The sequence below is a fragment of the Bos mutus genome, chromosome 13 (genome assembly GCF_027580195.1).
Source record: "Bos mutus isolate GX-2022 chromosome 13, NWIPB_WYAK_1.1, whole genome shotgun sequence".
NCBI lineage: Eukaryota > Metazoa > Chordata > Mammalia > Artiodactyla > Bovidae > Bos > Bos mutus.
Window position 1 is genome coordinate 31,057,467 of NC_091629.1, and position 14,742 is coordinate 31,072,208.

Here is a 14,742-nt window from a genome sequence, read left to right on the forward strand (position 1 = left end):
ATTTTGCTTTTGTTGCTTGCGCTCATGGTGTCTTACCCAAAAATGGTTCCTGAGAACATCATCAAGAAATTTCCCCCTGTGTTTTGAGTTTTACAGCTTCCAGTCTTCCATTTAGATCTTTTAATTCATTTGAGTTGATTTCTGTGAGTGGTGTGTCATAGGGCCACTACTCTGTGTGGTGACCCAGCTTTTCCAGCACCATTTATTGAGCTGTCCTTTTCTCTGTTGAGCATTCTTAGCTCCCTTGTCAGATATTAGTTGACTATACATGTATGGGATTATTCTTGGGCTCTCAGTTGTGTTGCACTGGTTGATGTGTCTGTTTTATTTATTTATTTTTTGATGTGTCTGTTTTAAATGCCAATACCATACTGTCTTGATTATTATAGCTTTGTGATGTAAGCTTCAAATTAGGAAGAGGATGCCTCCAGCTTTTTTCTTCCTTCCTTTTCAGGATTACTCTGGCTCTTTGGGGTCTTTTGTGGTTTTGTGGGATCATTTTTTTGATCTCTGTGTAAAATGCTTTGGATTTTTGATAGTTACTGCATTGAATAAATGACTTTGGATAATATGGATATTTTTAACAATATTACTTCCTCTGATCCATGAACATGAGATACCTTTCCATTTATTTGTCTTCATTTTCTTTTGTCAGTGTTTTATAATGTTCAGGAAGCACTTGTATTTTCTAGTTTGACATAAAATGGAATTGGATTTCATAATGATTTTTTTTCTGGAGTCTTGGTAGATTAGGAAGACAGCACAATTAAAGTTAATTTTAAAATACAAATTGAAAATCATTCTGAACAAGAACAGCAATAGTTTTAGGAAAAGTCACCCTAAATAGGTTTCTGTAATATAACTTTGTACTGAATTTTATTTTTATGTTTTGATGTGGTGAATTGAAAGAAAAGCTATAAATATTGGTGGGCCTATAGATTGGGGCAGTTTAAAGAGAGGCAGCTAGCTTGGAGGTCTGGAGTATTACGTAAATCGGCTTTGTAGCTGGAAGGGGCTCTTGTAAGTGATGTGGGCAGGAACCTCAACTTCTGACTGGGTGTGAGTCTGCAGCTTTGGATGGATGGGTAGATAGGTGCTGGTCTCTATACCAGCTGCTCGAGGGCATAGACAGACACACCCGTCTGTTCAAGATCCTCAGTGTCTTGGCCTCCTTCCTGGCAGTGGTCAAGTTTTGGGGTCATGAAACCTGTGTGCCTGAATTTGCGTCCAGGAGGGACCCCTTCCTCTGTGTTCATAGGACCTTTCCTCTGGGGGTATTGGCATAGATTTCTCTGAGGAGAGGATCTGGGAGCCTGAGCTCAGGCAACCCTTTTCTCTCCAGCCCTGAATTTAGCTTTAGTTCTCCTGACCCTTTTGTTCAAGCCCCGCTCCTCACCTCAAATCAGCATCAGGTGAGTTTGTTGGAAATGCAACCTCTTGGGTCTAGCTTTTGCTCCATGAAGACAGAGACTGACAAGATCTATGTGACCTGCATGCACACTGAGGTTTGAGCAGCACTGACCTCTCTGACCTAACACTGGTAACTTAATCCTGGAGATTAATCCTGGAGATGTGCTGGAGCCCTCAGTCTACCATCAGCGTGAACAGCTGGGGCTGCAGGTTGGAGGCTGGGGGTGTCTCATGGAGAAGGCTTGACAGGAAGGGTTTTCCTGAGAAGCTGGGGAGTCACAAACCAAATCCTTTGCACATGACTACTCCATAGTGTTTATTGCTTAGTATCTCAAAGGTGGTTAAGATCAATGAAATTTAGGGAATTAAGATCAATGAATTTTTGTTTCTTTTTGGTAAATTCTTGATGTGGATTTTCTGTTCTTAATCATGACAGCAGACACTCTTCCTGTGTATGCCCCATTGAGTTCCACGTTGACAGTGTTTTATCCCCACAACTGTTATCATCCACAGTGTGCTGAAGAGGAAATTAGAGTTGAGAGGTTTAAGGGCACTTGGCTAAAGTTAGCAGGGAGTCAGGCAGTCTGGCTTTAGAATTAGTGCTCTTAGCTATCCCCCACCCTGGGTGGTGTGGATTTTTCCTGCTTCAGGGCAGTGTTTTATGGTGTGTGAAGTGAGGCTAAGACCTATTATTAATGAATGGGACCTTATTAACATTTTGAGACCCACATGTTACCTGAAACTGGTGTGGCCGGAATGTGGAACCAAGGTAAATACAAGTTTTCTGTGGTTTGTGTGCATTTGTATTTCATCAGGGCTCATGAAAATGTGTTTCACAGCAGAAATTTTACTTGTGAAAATTTGTCTACTGAATATTATGTAAACAGGAACAGGGTTTTTTTGGGGGGGGGGCAGCAGGAGGCATTCTAGTTTTTCTAAAAATTTTTTAGGGCCACACACGTGAATGAGCTCCAAACATTAGTGCGTAGCCTGGTGGGTTCAGCCCAAGTGGGTGAATTGGTGATAGCCAGCTGAGAGCATTTAGGTGTTGGAAGTTTGCTTGGACACAGTTCACCACAGAGCGTAGTTGACTATAGAGCTGGGCCTTCTTGTGGCTCCTTCAGGGTGGTTTGGTTCATCCAGTGGCTGGGGGTGGTCATGAGTAGATCACTGTAGAGCTAGTTCAGGAGGCAGCCCCCAACAAGGGCTCTCAAACCTCTGGCTCTGCCGGTTTTGGGTAAAGACTCACCACTTTGGATACAAAGCAGTGTTTTAAATCTTAGTTTCATGGGTTTAAAACATTTTTGCACTCCCATCTCATGCCAGTTTAGATGAATTTGGAAGAAAATTCAGAGCTGTAAAAATACAATATAGTACAAAACTACTCTTGTGAAAATTTACCTTCTGTACCTTCATATTCTTTACCTGTTAAGAGGCTTAAAACAGTTGAATTCTTTTTTCTCCCAGATTCATTTTGAGAATTAATTAGGCCGAAACTTAGGAAAAATTAAATTATTGAAGAAAGATCCCACATAAGTACAGGATGCTGTGGTGGATGTCAGGCATATTTTACTCTTGTGTGTTACTAACCCTAGCCTTGGTAGGGCCATTTCTATGACAGTTTTTTTTTTTTTTTTTTTTCATTACCCTTCTCAGTTTTGAGGGCATTATCTCCTTGGGGCCTTTTGGGTCTCTTGAAGAGCTTTGTTTCCTGGTTGAGCAAATTGCTTTGCCTTTTTATAATGGCAGTTCATTGTTGTTCAGTTGTGTCCGACTCTTTGTGACCCCATGGACTGCAGCACACCAGGCTTCCTTGTCCTTCACTATCTCCCGGAGCTTGCTCAAACTCATGTCCATTGAGTTGGTGATGCCATTCAACCATCTTATCCTCTGTCTCCCTCTTCTCCTGCCCTCAATCTTTCCCAGCATCAGGGTATTTTCAGATGAGTAGGCTCTTCACATCAGGTGGCCCGGGTATTGGAACTTCGGCAGTTAGGAATGTTTCAGTTCAGTTGCTCAGTTGTGTCCGACTCTTTGCTTCCCCATGGACTGCAGTACGCCAGGCTTCCGTGTCCATCACCAACTCCCGAGCTTGCTCAAACTCACGTCCATTGAGTCGGTGATGCCATCCAACCATCGTATCCTCTGTCATCCCCTTCTCTTCTTCAATCTTTCCCAGCATCAGGATCTTTTCCAGTGAGTCTAAACAGTTAAGAATGTTTAATGCAAAACAAAACTGGAACCCTTTCCCCTCCACCCCCACATTTTTATATGGTGATTAGTGTATTTAGGTGTAGATCCAGTTCATTCTCTAAGGGCCACTGGTTTTGCAATTAGTGTTATTTTAATTATCCTTCACTTTTGAATGGCATTCTTCCGGTGGAAAGGCATTGTAAGCCCAGAGGGAACTCAGGGTGTTGTTGGTCTAGAAGCATCTAATTCAGCCAGTCTTCCTGCATCCCTAGTGCCCTGTGAATGGCTCCAGGTTTTCACTGACTCCACCTTAGCAAACAGTCAGGAGTTTTAGGGTGTGTATCATCTCAGCTTAAAGCCCTGGTTTGTGGCTCTTGGTTTCATTCATTCATTCAGAATTATTCATTCATAACAGAATTATTCATTCAAGTATTATTAAGTAAATTATTATTATCAAGTAAAAGTTCCTGAGAGACCTTTGAATGTTATTTGCTGAATGTCATCTGTGTCCATTTCTTCAGGAACATTTCTGAAGTGAGGAGTTATCCACCATTTTCTTCATATATGCTGTTTAGTTCCCTCTACATTTAGATTGGAAATTTCTAAGACAGTCTTTTCAGTCTTCTCCCAAGTTCCATTAGTGTCGAAGCCAGAAGATTTATTCTCACCCTCCTGCTCCTCAGAGTCTTTATTTTCTCAATCTGTTTGGGCTGCTGTAACAGACCACCACAGACTGGGGGCTCAAATAACAGACATTGATTTCTCATGGTTCTAGAGGCTGAGAGTCGAGGATCAAGGCACTGGCAGATTCCCTGTCTGAGGAGGATTCACTTCCTGGTTCATGTGTGGCCTCTTCTGTGCCCGCATAGGTGGAGGGAGGTCTGTGGGGTCTCTTTTGTAAGGGCACTAATTCCATCATGGGGCTGCACCCTCATGACCTCATCACCTCCAAAGGTCCTGCCTGCTCATGCCCTAACGGTTAGGATTCAACATACATTTGGGAAATTCATGTTCAGTCCACAGCAACTATTCTGCATGAGGCCTTTCCTTAACTGTGCTGGACCTCTTACACTTCAGTGAATGCCTATATAATTTTGTATCAGACCACCCACCTCTCCTGGGAGAAGACTCTTGAGAGTCCCTTGGACAGCAAGAAGATCAAACCAGGCAATCCTAAAGGAAATCAACCCTGAATATTCATTGGAAGAACTGATGCTAAAGCGTCAATACTTTGGCCAACTGGTGTGAAGAGCGGACTCACTGGGAAAGACTGAGGTGCAGGGGGCGGGGCGGGGATGGTTGGATATCATGGCCAATTCAGTGAACATGAGTTTTAGCAAGCTCTGAGAGATAGTGAAGGACAGGGAGACCTGGTGTGCTGCCCTTTGTGTGCCCTGTATTAGCGGACCACGCGCTCTCGGGCTCAACTTGCCCGCATACTCCTGGCTTGTCCATGGCCTCTCACCTGTGCCCTGTAGTCTCATGTGCCTTTGCCTCATGCCCTCTGCCTGTGCGTGCAGCCTGCATTCTGAGAGCATGCGCTGTGGGGCTTACGTGCCCCCTTCCCAGCATGCTCTCTGCCTCTAACCTGTGTCTTGTACTCCCTGGTGGCGTGTGCCATGGGAGTAACCCGCCACTTGCTCTCAGCCTGCGGCATGATTTGTGAACTGGCGGAATTGCTTGTTCCGCATTTGCTGCATGGTACTCTGAGAGAAAGTAGGCTCTCAGTCGTTGCGCGACGACATGTGGCTAGCCTTTGGCCTTCCCTAAGGTGAAAGAACAAGGCCGACACCTGCCCCTTTCCTCAGAGTGGTTGGCTTCCTCATCCTCAGTTGTCAGCTGGGACCAGCTTTCGTCAGCTGGAATCTGGCGCCCACCGCTTGCCTCAGGGGCGCAGCCAGCTGAGGTCTGCAGACCCAGTGAACCCAAAGGGAGACCTCCCCGCACATCGCTCTGCAGGGGCCTCTTCGGCCACGGGCTCAGGTTTATCCTAAAGCATGAGGGAGCCCAGTGGAGAGTCGCGTCGTTGCAGGGTGAGCACCTGCCCTGCTTCACGCCTTCCTCTTCTGCCTTCCTGGGGACCTCCCGTATTGGGGGGTGTGGGATGTGAGTGGGGAGCGTGAGGGAGCCGGGGGTTCGAGATGTAGTGGGGGTGTGAGGGGTGTGGGGTTTGTGAGGGGCCTGGGGGTGTGGGGGGCTTGAGGGGCTGGGGAGGGGGGACTTTAGGGGGTGTATGGGGGCGTGAGGGGGCCCGGGGTGTGTGTGTGGGAGTGAGGGGGCCGGGGGACTTTGGGCGTTCGCAGCCTGGGGAGGGGTCAGGGGCTGGGCATGTGGAAGCAGCGCCAGGTGTGTGGGCGCCGGGCTTAGCTGCTCTTAGGAGGCGCTCTCGCACTTCTTGTCGAACCAGAAGCAGAAAGGAGCCAGCAGCTTTGGGGAATATGGTGTTTGGCCTGGCAGATCAGTGAATAGCCTTTTGTGCTGCACACTCCTCTTTACCATCGGAGGCTGTGTGCGTTTTACAGGTTTGGAAACGCAACTTTATTCCTCTTCAAGTGTATTATTGAATTTTAATGTTTAAATTGTGAGCAGTATTTTATGGCCTTTGATCTCTCTCTCAGCTGATTTTTTTCTTTTCCTCATCTGAGAGGAGGTGTTTTAAGGGAGATAGCTAGATGTAGGCCCTTTCCAAGGACTTAAAGTGAATTCTAAAAGTACTTTGTACAGGTAGTAAAATGTCAGCCCTGCCTGTGAACATAAGTTGCTGTATGTGACTCCAGAGCAGAAAAGGAGCCCAGCCCTGGAGGAGGGTAGATGCTTAATTCAGTTTCTGTGTCCTGTTTGCTGAGAAGCTGGTTAGGAGGGAGTTAGCTTTTCTGCCTGCCTCATTTCTTCCCCTGCATTTAGTGCCTGGTATGCTTGTCCTCTGGTTCTGAGGTGGCCAGGATGGTTGTTGCTGACTCAGGATGTGGAGTTGGGAAGAGCCCTCTACAGCTGGCCCGTTACTAGCTGATTCAATGGAAATAAGCCAGGGACCCTTTCTTGTCCTGGTTCTGGAACCTCTGGAACTTGGAGACTGTATTTTGATACACTCATACTAGGCACACTGCTTTCAATGAAATTTAAAGAACAGCATTAAGTATTGAAAACGTTATATGGATAAAACTTTGTTCTCACTTTTTAGTAAGTGTTGTGGATACTTTGTTTTCTCCCTTGTAATTATCATTGGGGCATCAAGTCCTTCTGCCCTGATAGACAGGCATGGTCTTGCTGAAAGTGAAAGGAAAGTCGCTCAGTCGTGTCCCACTCTTTGGGATCCCATGGACTGTTGTAGCCTACCAGGCTCCTCCCTCCATGGGATTCTCCAGGCAAGAGTACTGGAGTGGGTTGCCATTTTCCTTCTCCAAGGGATCTTCTCGACCCAGGGATCAAACCCAGGTCTCGCGCATTCCAGGCAGAGGCTTTAACCTCTGAGCCACCAGGGACTCCTGGAAGTCTTGCTGGAAGAGAACAAAAGGTTTGCACAAAGCTGAGGACTGCAAGCAGATCTCCTCCCAGATCTTTGAGGTGTGCTCCTGTCTTTTACACTACACTAAAACTGTAAAGTTGTAGAGGAGGAGTGGTTAAATGTTTGAGGCCTCACCCCCAGGTTGAAAGTGTGAGAAATGGTTTGCATGTTTTCTTGTTGGGTCTGGCATAACTAGGTTACATTCTGAGTCCTTGGATTCTTAAGATCTGTGTGGCTCAAGTTTTGGTTCAGATACCAATGTCTCTGACACGTGTTAAAGTGGTCAAACCATTTCAACAAATAATCCTTTGCCTATGGAGACACCCGTTTATGCCAGACAAGAAATAAAGAACATTGTTCTATAGCTTTATTACTTCCAGGAGATGGTAACCCTCCCTTTTATTTTTGTGCTTTTTAACTAGGCTGTAGTCCAGCAAGACACTAGCAGGAAGACTTTTCAGTTTGAAAAGATCCCTTTTATATCTCTTTAAAGTCAGGGCAAAACAGATGCTTGTTCCTTTTTAGTTCATTCTATTTGGAATTGGTTCAGTTCAGTTCAGTTGCTCAGTCGTGTCCGACTCTGCGACCCCATGGACTGCAGCATGCCAGGCCTCCCTGTCCATCGCCAACTCCTGGAGTTTGCTTAGACTCAGGTTCATTGTGTCTGTGATGCCATCCAACCATCTCATCCTCTGTCTTTCCGTTCTCTTCCCATCTTCAATCTTTCCCAGCATCAGGGTCTTTGCCAGTGAGACAGTTCTTCTCATCAGGTGGCCAGAGTATTGGAGTTTCAGCTTCAGCATCAGTCCTTCCAATGAATATTCAGGACTGATTCCTTTAGGATGGACTGGTTGGATCTCCTTGCAGTCCAAGGGACTCTGAAGAGTATTCTCCAACACAACAGTTCAGAAGCATGAATTCTTCCGTGCCCAGCTTTCTTTGGAGTCCCAGCTCTCACATCCGTACATGACTACTGGAAAGACCACAGCTTTGACTAGACAGACCTTTGTGGGCAACTTGCTTTTTAATATGCTGTCCAGGTTGGTCATAACGTTTCTTCCAAGGAGCAAGTGTCTTTTAATTTCATGGCTGCAGTCACCATCTGCAGTGATTTTGGAGCCCCCCAAAATAAAGTCTTTCACTGTTTCCCCATCTATTTGCTGTGAAGTGAAGGGACCAGATGCCATGATCTTAGTTTTCTGAATGTTGAGCTTTAAGCCAACTTGTTCACTCTCCTCTTTCACTTTCATGAAGAGGCTCTAGTTCTTCTTCACTTTCTGCCGTAAGTGTGGTGTTATATGCATGTCTGAGGTTATTGATATTTCTCACGGCAATCTTGATTCCAGCTTGTGCTTCATCCAGTCTAACATATCTCATGATACACTCTGCATATAAGTTAAATAAGCAGGGTGACAACATACAGCCTTGATATGCTCCTTTCTCAATTTGGACTCAACCTGTTCTTCCATGTCCAGTTCTAACTGTTGCTTTTTGACCTGCATACATATTTCTCAGGAGGCAGGTCAGGTGGTCTGGTATTCCTATCTCTTTCAGAATTTTCCACAGTTTGTTGTGATCCACACAGTCAAAGGCTTTGGCTTACTCAGTAAAGCAGAAGTAGATGTTTTTCTACTTGTTTTTTGGTGATCCAATGAATGTTGGCAATTTGATCTCTGGTTCTTCTGCTTTTTCTAAATCCTGCTTGAACATCTGGAAGTTCACAGTTCATGTACTGTTGAAGCCTGGCTGGGAGAATTTTGAGCATTACTTTGTTAGTATGTGAGACGAGTACAGTTGTGCGGTAATTTGAGCATTCTTTGGCATTGCCTTTCTTTGGGATTGGAATAAAAAGTGACCTTTTCCAGTCCTGTGGCCACTGCTGAGTTTTCCAAATTTGTTGGCATATTGAGTGGGGCATTTTCACAGCATCATCTTTCAGGATTTAAAATAGCTCAATCGGAATTCTATCACCTCCACTAGCTTTGTTCGTAGTGGTGCTTCCTAAGGCCCACTTGACTTCACATCCCAGGATGTCTGGCTCTAGGTGAGTGATCACACCATCGTGATTATCTGGGTCGTGAAGATCCTTTTCGTATAGTTCTTCTGTGTATTCTTGCCACCTCTTCTTAATATCTTCTGCTTCTGTTAGGTCCATACCATTTCGGTCCTTTATTGTGCCCATGTTTACATGAAATGTTCCCTTGGTATGTCTGATTTTCTTGAAGAGATCTCTAGTCTTTCCCGTTCTATTGTTTTCCTCTATTTCTTTGCACTGATCACTGAGGAAGGCTTTCTTATCTCTTCTTGCTATTCTTTGGAACTCTGCATTCAAATGGATATATCTTTCCCTTTCTCCTTTGCCTTTTGCTTCTCTTCTTTTCACAGCTATTTGTAAGGGCTCTTCAGACAGCCTTTTTGCCTTTTGCTTTTCTTTTTCTTGGGGATGGTCTTGATCCCTGTCTCCTGTACAATGTCACGAACCTCTGTCCATAGTTCTTTAGGTACTCTGTCTATCAGACCTACTCCCCTGAATCTATTTGTCATTTCCACCATCGTAAGGGATTTGATGTAGATACCTGAATGGTCTAGTGGTTTTCCCCACTTTCTTCAATTTAAGTCTGAATTTGGCAATAAGGAGTTCATGATCAAGCCACAGTCAGCTCCTGGTCTTGTTTTTGCTGAATTGGTTATGGTCTGGTAAATGTCATTTGCCCCTTCCTAAATTGGGCAGAGGCCTGGCATGCTACAATTCATGGGGTCGCAAAGAGTCGGACACGACTGAGCGACTGAACTGAACTGAAAAGTCAGTTGATACAAGAATAAGACTTTTAACACTAAGACTATTTTTTTTTCCACCCTGTAAAAAAACAGAATGAAAAGGAAGGACAGAGGATCCTTCAAGATCTAATCTGTTGCTCAGAATTGGTGGGGATGATACTGTTGTGTAGGGTCCAGAGACCTATTCTGCACAAAATGTAGAGGAAGCTCAGGCAAGAGAATTTTTCTCCTGAACCTCAGTTTACTCATATGTTAATGGAGTTGATGTGAGGGTTAAATTGAGATAATGCAGGTAAAGTTCTAGCCCAGTTTAATCACATAGTAAACTCTCAAAATTTCAGTTACCACCACAGCCACCACCCTCGTCATTATCCTAGTAAGTGCAGCATTTTGTGACTTCAGATCAGAAAAATCACATTTCCCAAATGCAAGATATTTTTTTTAAGGATTCTGATATCTACCTGTATGTAAACCAAAATTAGAAGTGCAAGAAATAACACTTTTCTAAATTATTATACATTGATTTGAAATAACCATTATAGATTTTTTAAGTTTCAGGAGGACTTGAGGGGTGGGGGAACTCTTCAGTTAAGTTCAGTCGCTCAGTCATGTCCGACTCTTTGCGACCCCATGAATCACAGCACGCCAGGCCTTCCTGTCCATCACCAACTCCCGGAGTCTACCCAAACTCATGTCCATCGAGTTGGCGATGCCATCCAGCCATCTCATCCTCTGTCGTCCCCTTCTCTTCCTGCCCCCAATCCCTCCCAGCATCACAGTTCCAATGAGTCAACTCTTCGCATGAGGTGGCCAAAGTGCTGGAGTTTCAGCTTTAGCGTCAGTCCTTCCAAAGAACACCCAGGACTGATTTCCTTCAGAATGGACTGGTTGGATCTCCTTGCAGTCCAAGGGACTCTCAAGAGTCTTCTCCAACACCACAGTTCAAAAGCATCAATTCTTCGGCGCTCAGCTTTCTTCACAGTCCAACTCTCACATCCATACATGACCACTGGAAAAACCATAGCCTTGACTAGATGGACCTTTGTTGACAAAGTAATGTCTCTGCTTTTTAATACGCTATCTAGGTTGGTCATAACTTTCCTTCCAAGGAGTAAGCATCTTTTAATTTCATGGTTGCAGTCACTATCTGCAGTGATTTTGGAGCCCATAAAAATTCAGTCTGACCCGGTTTCCACTGTTTCCCCATCTATTTCCCATGAAGTGATGAGACCAGATGCCATGATATTAGTTTTCTGAATGTTGAGTTTTAAGCCAACTTTTTCACTCTCCTCTTTCACTTTCATCAAGAGGCTTTTTAGTTCCTCTTCACTTTCTGCCATAAGAGTGGTATCATCTGCATATCTGTTATTGATATTTCTCCTGGCAATCTTGATTCCAGCTTGTGCTTCCTCTAGCCCAGCGTTTCTCATGATGTACTCTGCATAGAAGTTAAATAAGCAGGGTGACAGTATACAGCCTTGACGTACTCCTTTTCCTATTTGGAACCGGTCTGTTGTTCCATGTCCAGTTCTAACTGTTGCTTCCTGACCTGCATACAGGTTTCTCAAGAGTCAGGTCAGGTGGTCTGGTATTCCCATCTCTTTCAGAATTTTCCACAATTTATTGTGATCCACACAGTCAAAAGTTTTGGCATAGTCAATAAAGCAGAAATAGATGTTTTTCTGGAACTCTCTTGCTTTTTCCATGATCCGGCGGATGTTGGCAATTTCATCTCTGGTTCCTCTGCCTTTTCTAAAAGCAGCTTGAACGTCTGGAAGTTCTCCGTTCACATATTGCTGAAGCCTGGCTTGGAGAATTTTGAGCATTACTTTACTAGCGTGTGAGATGAGTGCAATTGTGCGGTAGTTTGAGCATTCTTTGGCATTGCCTTTCTTTGGGATTGGAATGAAAACTGACCTTTTCCAGTCCTGTGGCCACTGCTGAGTTTTCCAAATTTGCTGACATATTGAGTGCAGCACTTTCACAGCTTGATCTTCCAGGATTTGAAATAGCTCCACTGGAATTCCATCACCTCCACTAGCTTTGTTTGTAGTGATGCTTTCTAAGGCCCACTTGACTTCACATTCCAGGATGTCTGGCTCTAGGTGAGTGATCACACCATCGTGGTTATCTTGGTCGTGAAGATCTTTTTTGTACAGTTCCTTTGTGTATTGTTGCCACCTCTTTTTAGTATTTTCTGCTTTTGTTAGGTTCATACCATTTCTGTCCTTTATTGAGCCTGTCTTTGCATGAAATGTTCCCTTGGTATCTGTAATTTTCTTGAAGAGATCTCTAGTCTTTCCCATTCTGTTGTTTTCCTCTATTTCTTTGCATTGATCACTGAGGAAGGCTTTCTTATCTCTCCTTGCTATTCTTTGGAACTCTGCATTCAGATGCTTATATCTTTCCTTTTCTCCTTTGCTTTTCGCTTCTCTTCTTTTCACAGCTATTTGTAAGGCCTCCTCAGACAGCCATTTTGCTTTTTTGCATTTCTTTTTCTTGAGGATGGTCTTGATCCCTGTCTCCTGTACAATGTCACGAACCTCATTCCATAGTTCATCAGGCACTCTATCAAATCTAGTCCCTTAAATCCATTTCTCACTTCCGCTGTATAATCATAAGGAATTTGATTTAGGTCATACCTGAATGGTCTAGTGGTTTTCCCTACTTTCTTCAATTTAAGTCTGAATTTGGCAATAAGGAGTTCATGATCTGAGCCACAGTCAGCTCCTGGTCTTGTTTTTGCTGACTGTATAGAGCTTCTCCATCTTTGGCTGCAAAGAATATGATCAGTCTGGGGGAACTCTTATCTGTCTTCAAATCAGTGTGTTAACAGGAAACATTTCTGTATTTTGTCTCTTATTGGAAGAAGATGGTTGATGAATCTAATAAGTTGTTTTTACTCACAGGGAAAAAATAACACACAGGGTTTGTTTTTCTCAGATGGTTTGTGCATCTTGTTTTCCTCAGATGGTTTGTGTGTGTGTGTGTTCTTTTTTAACCTAAAATGTGACTCATTAAAACAGGCATGTTTTTGAGAAATGACTTTTTGTTTGTTCGTTTAAATTACAGATAGAAACATCCAGTTAAAATTTTGTCCAGACATTCTTCTTTGATTGTATTGGGGACTATATGACTGGTGGTTATTCCTCTATTAAGCAAATGGCATGTTCCCAGAGAGTGGGTTTTAGGATTATGAAGGCGAGTCTAGGGTGGTGACTGTTACTGAAGCACATATGTCACTCTGTTGCTGGTGCAGGCAGCAGCCTGGGCTGATTTCAGTGTGATGTCCCTAGAGACCAGAGAGATGGGGAAGGAAAGGATGCTAACCAGTGCTTGTCCTGTGGCAGCAGGTGGGGAGGAGCACGCTCCCAACCTCCATCTCTATGCAACTGCTGACTCTGCTGGACGGTGGGCCTTGGTAGGTGGGGCAGTTAAGCGCTGAGGAGGAGAAGGAAGTGGCACTTTGTCTAAATTTCTGGAGGGACTGGCTGGTTAATTCATGTGGGTCAGTCCAGGGAGCCCTGACTGTGGGAGTGATTGGTCCCTCTGTGCTGGTCTGCAGTGAACACCGGACCCCTAGTTCTTGAGTCAGATCCCATTGTTCTCCACTGGAAAATGGATGAAAGTAGTCTTAGAGAAACGCATGTACTACCATTTGGTCGCAGTGTCTCTTTCCTGACAGCCTGGTGTGTGTTTACTGACCACCAGTGGGAGAGACTGTGACAGTGGCTCTTCCTTGCAGAGTGAACTCAGTTCACGCAGGTTTCAAGGTAGGTGAATTTGTGAGTATGCTGGTGCTTAGGATGCTTGCTGTGGCACAGCTTCAGTAGGGTGGTGCATGCTTTCACCGCATGGCTAGCACTGGCTCATGTTGTGGAAAGCCAGGCTGCCCCAGCTCTTGGAGTCCCTTCAATTAAATGTATCTGCTAACATCTAGTCTGATCAGCTTTGCTTCTTCTGTCTTGTCTCCTTGTGCCTTTTCATAGAATACTAGGGTGAATTCCACTTCACATTCTTTGTGGATCTGGAAGCTTTTTATTACACAGTGAAAAATAAACTTAGGTGAAATACTTCTTTATAAAATCCTCTGTGTGTACAGGGTTCTTGCCCTCACCGCAGGCTTATTTCCACAGTGATATTTCTCATTCAAGTTGAGTCTCTACCTGCCAAAAAAAAAAAAAAAAACTGCCAAAGAGCAGTTGGTGTAACTATTATTTTTTTTTTTAAACTAGAGTAAATATAATGAAGGAACTATATCCTTTTGGACTCCTTTGTGAGATCTGATTTGAGGTATATCAGCCTTTTTTCTATGCTGTTTACCATAGCATACCTTGTGTTTTATCTGAAGTGGTACAGAGCCAGTGGGACAAATTTATTTGAACTCCTAGGAAATGTTTAAATTAGGTACTTGTTACCATTTTATTATCACATCAACATATTGCCTCATCACGTTTATCCATATAAATTATTCCCTCGTTCGAGAGTTTAGAAGAAAAATCTCCAGAAATATGATATTTGTCTTATCTTTTTCTTTTTAAAATAATTTAAGTAAGCTGTAACTGACAGAGGAAGATTCTTCTGTTTGGTTGTATCCTTCCTTTTGAATATTTGCATTGTTTTATCCATGATCTTCTCCTATTGTTGTCTCCTTGTTGGCAATGTCCAGTCTCCCCCAGATTGGTCACTTGGATGGGTTCTCCTGAGATGGCTCCTCAGTGCCCAACAGCAGCACACATCCAATGGCCTGGTCAATGGATGCTGAGCTGCAGGTAGGTCGTCTTGCCTTCCCAGCTCCTTTATTGTCCCTCTTCCCATTTTCCATCTTTGGGACACCTCCAAGAGGCAGAGTGCAG

General features: G+C 44.0%; 1 protein-coding gene across 1 annotated transcript in view; it reads left to right on the top strand.

Annotated features, from left to right (window-relative positions):
• Positions 1-14,742, top strand: part of DIP2C (disco interacting protein 2 homolog C) — a 292,751-nt gene that overhangs the window by 75,235 nt on the left and 202,774 nt on the right.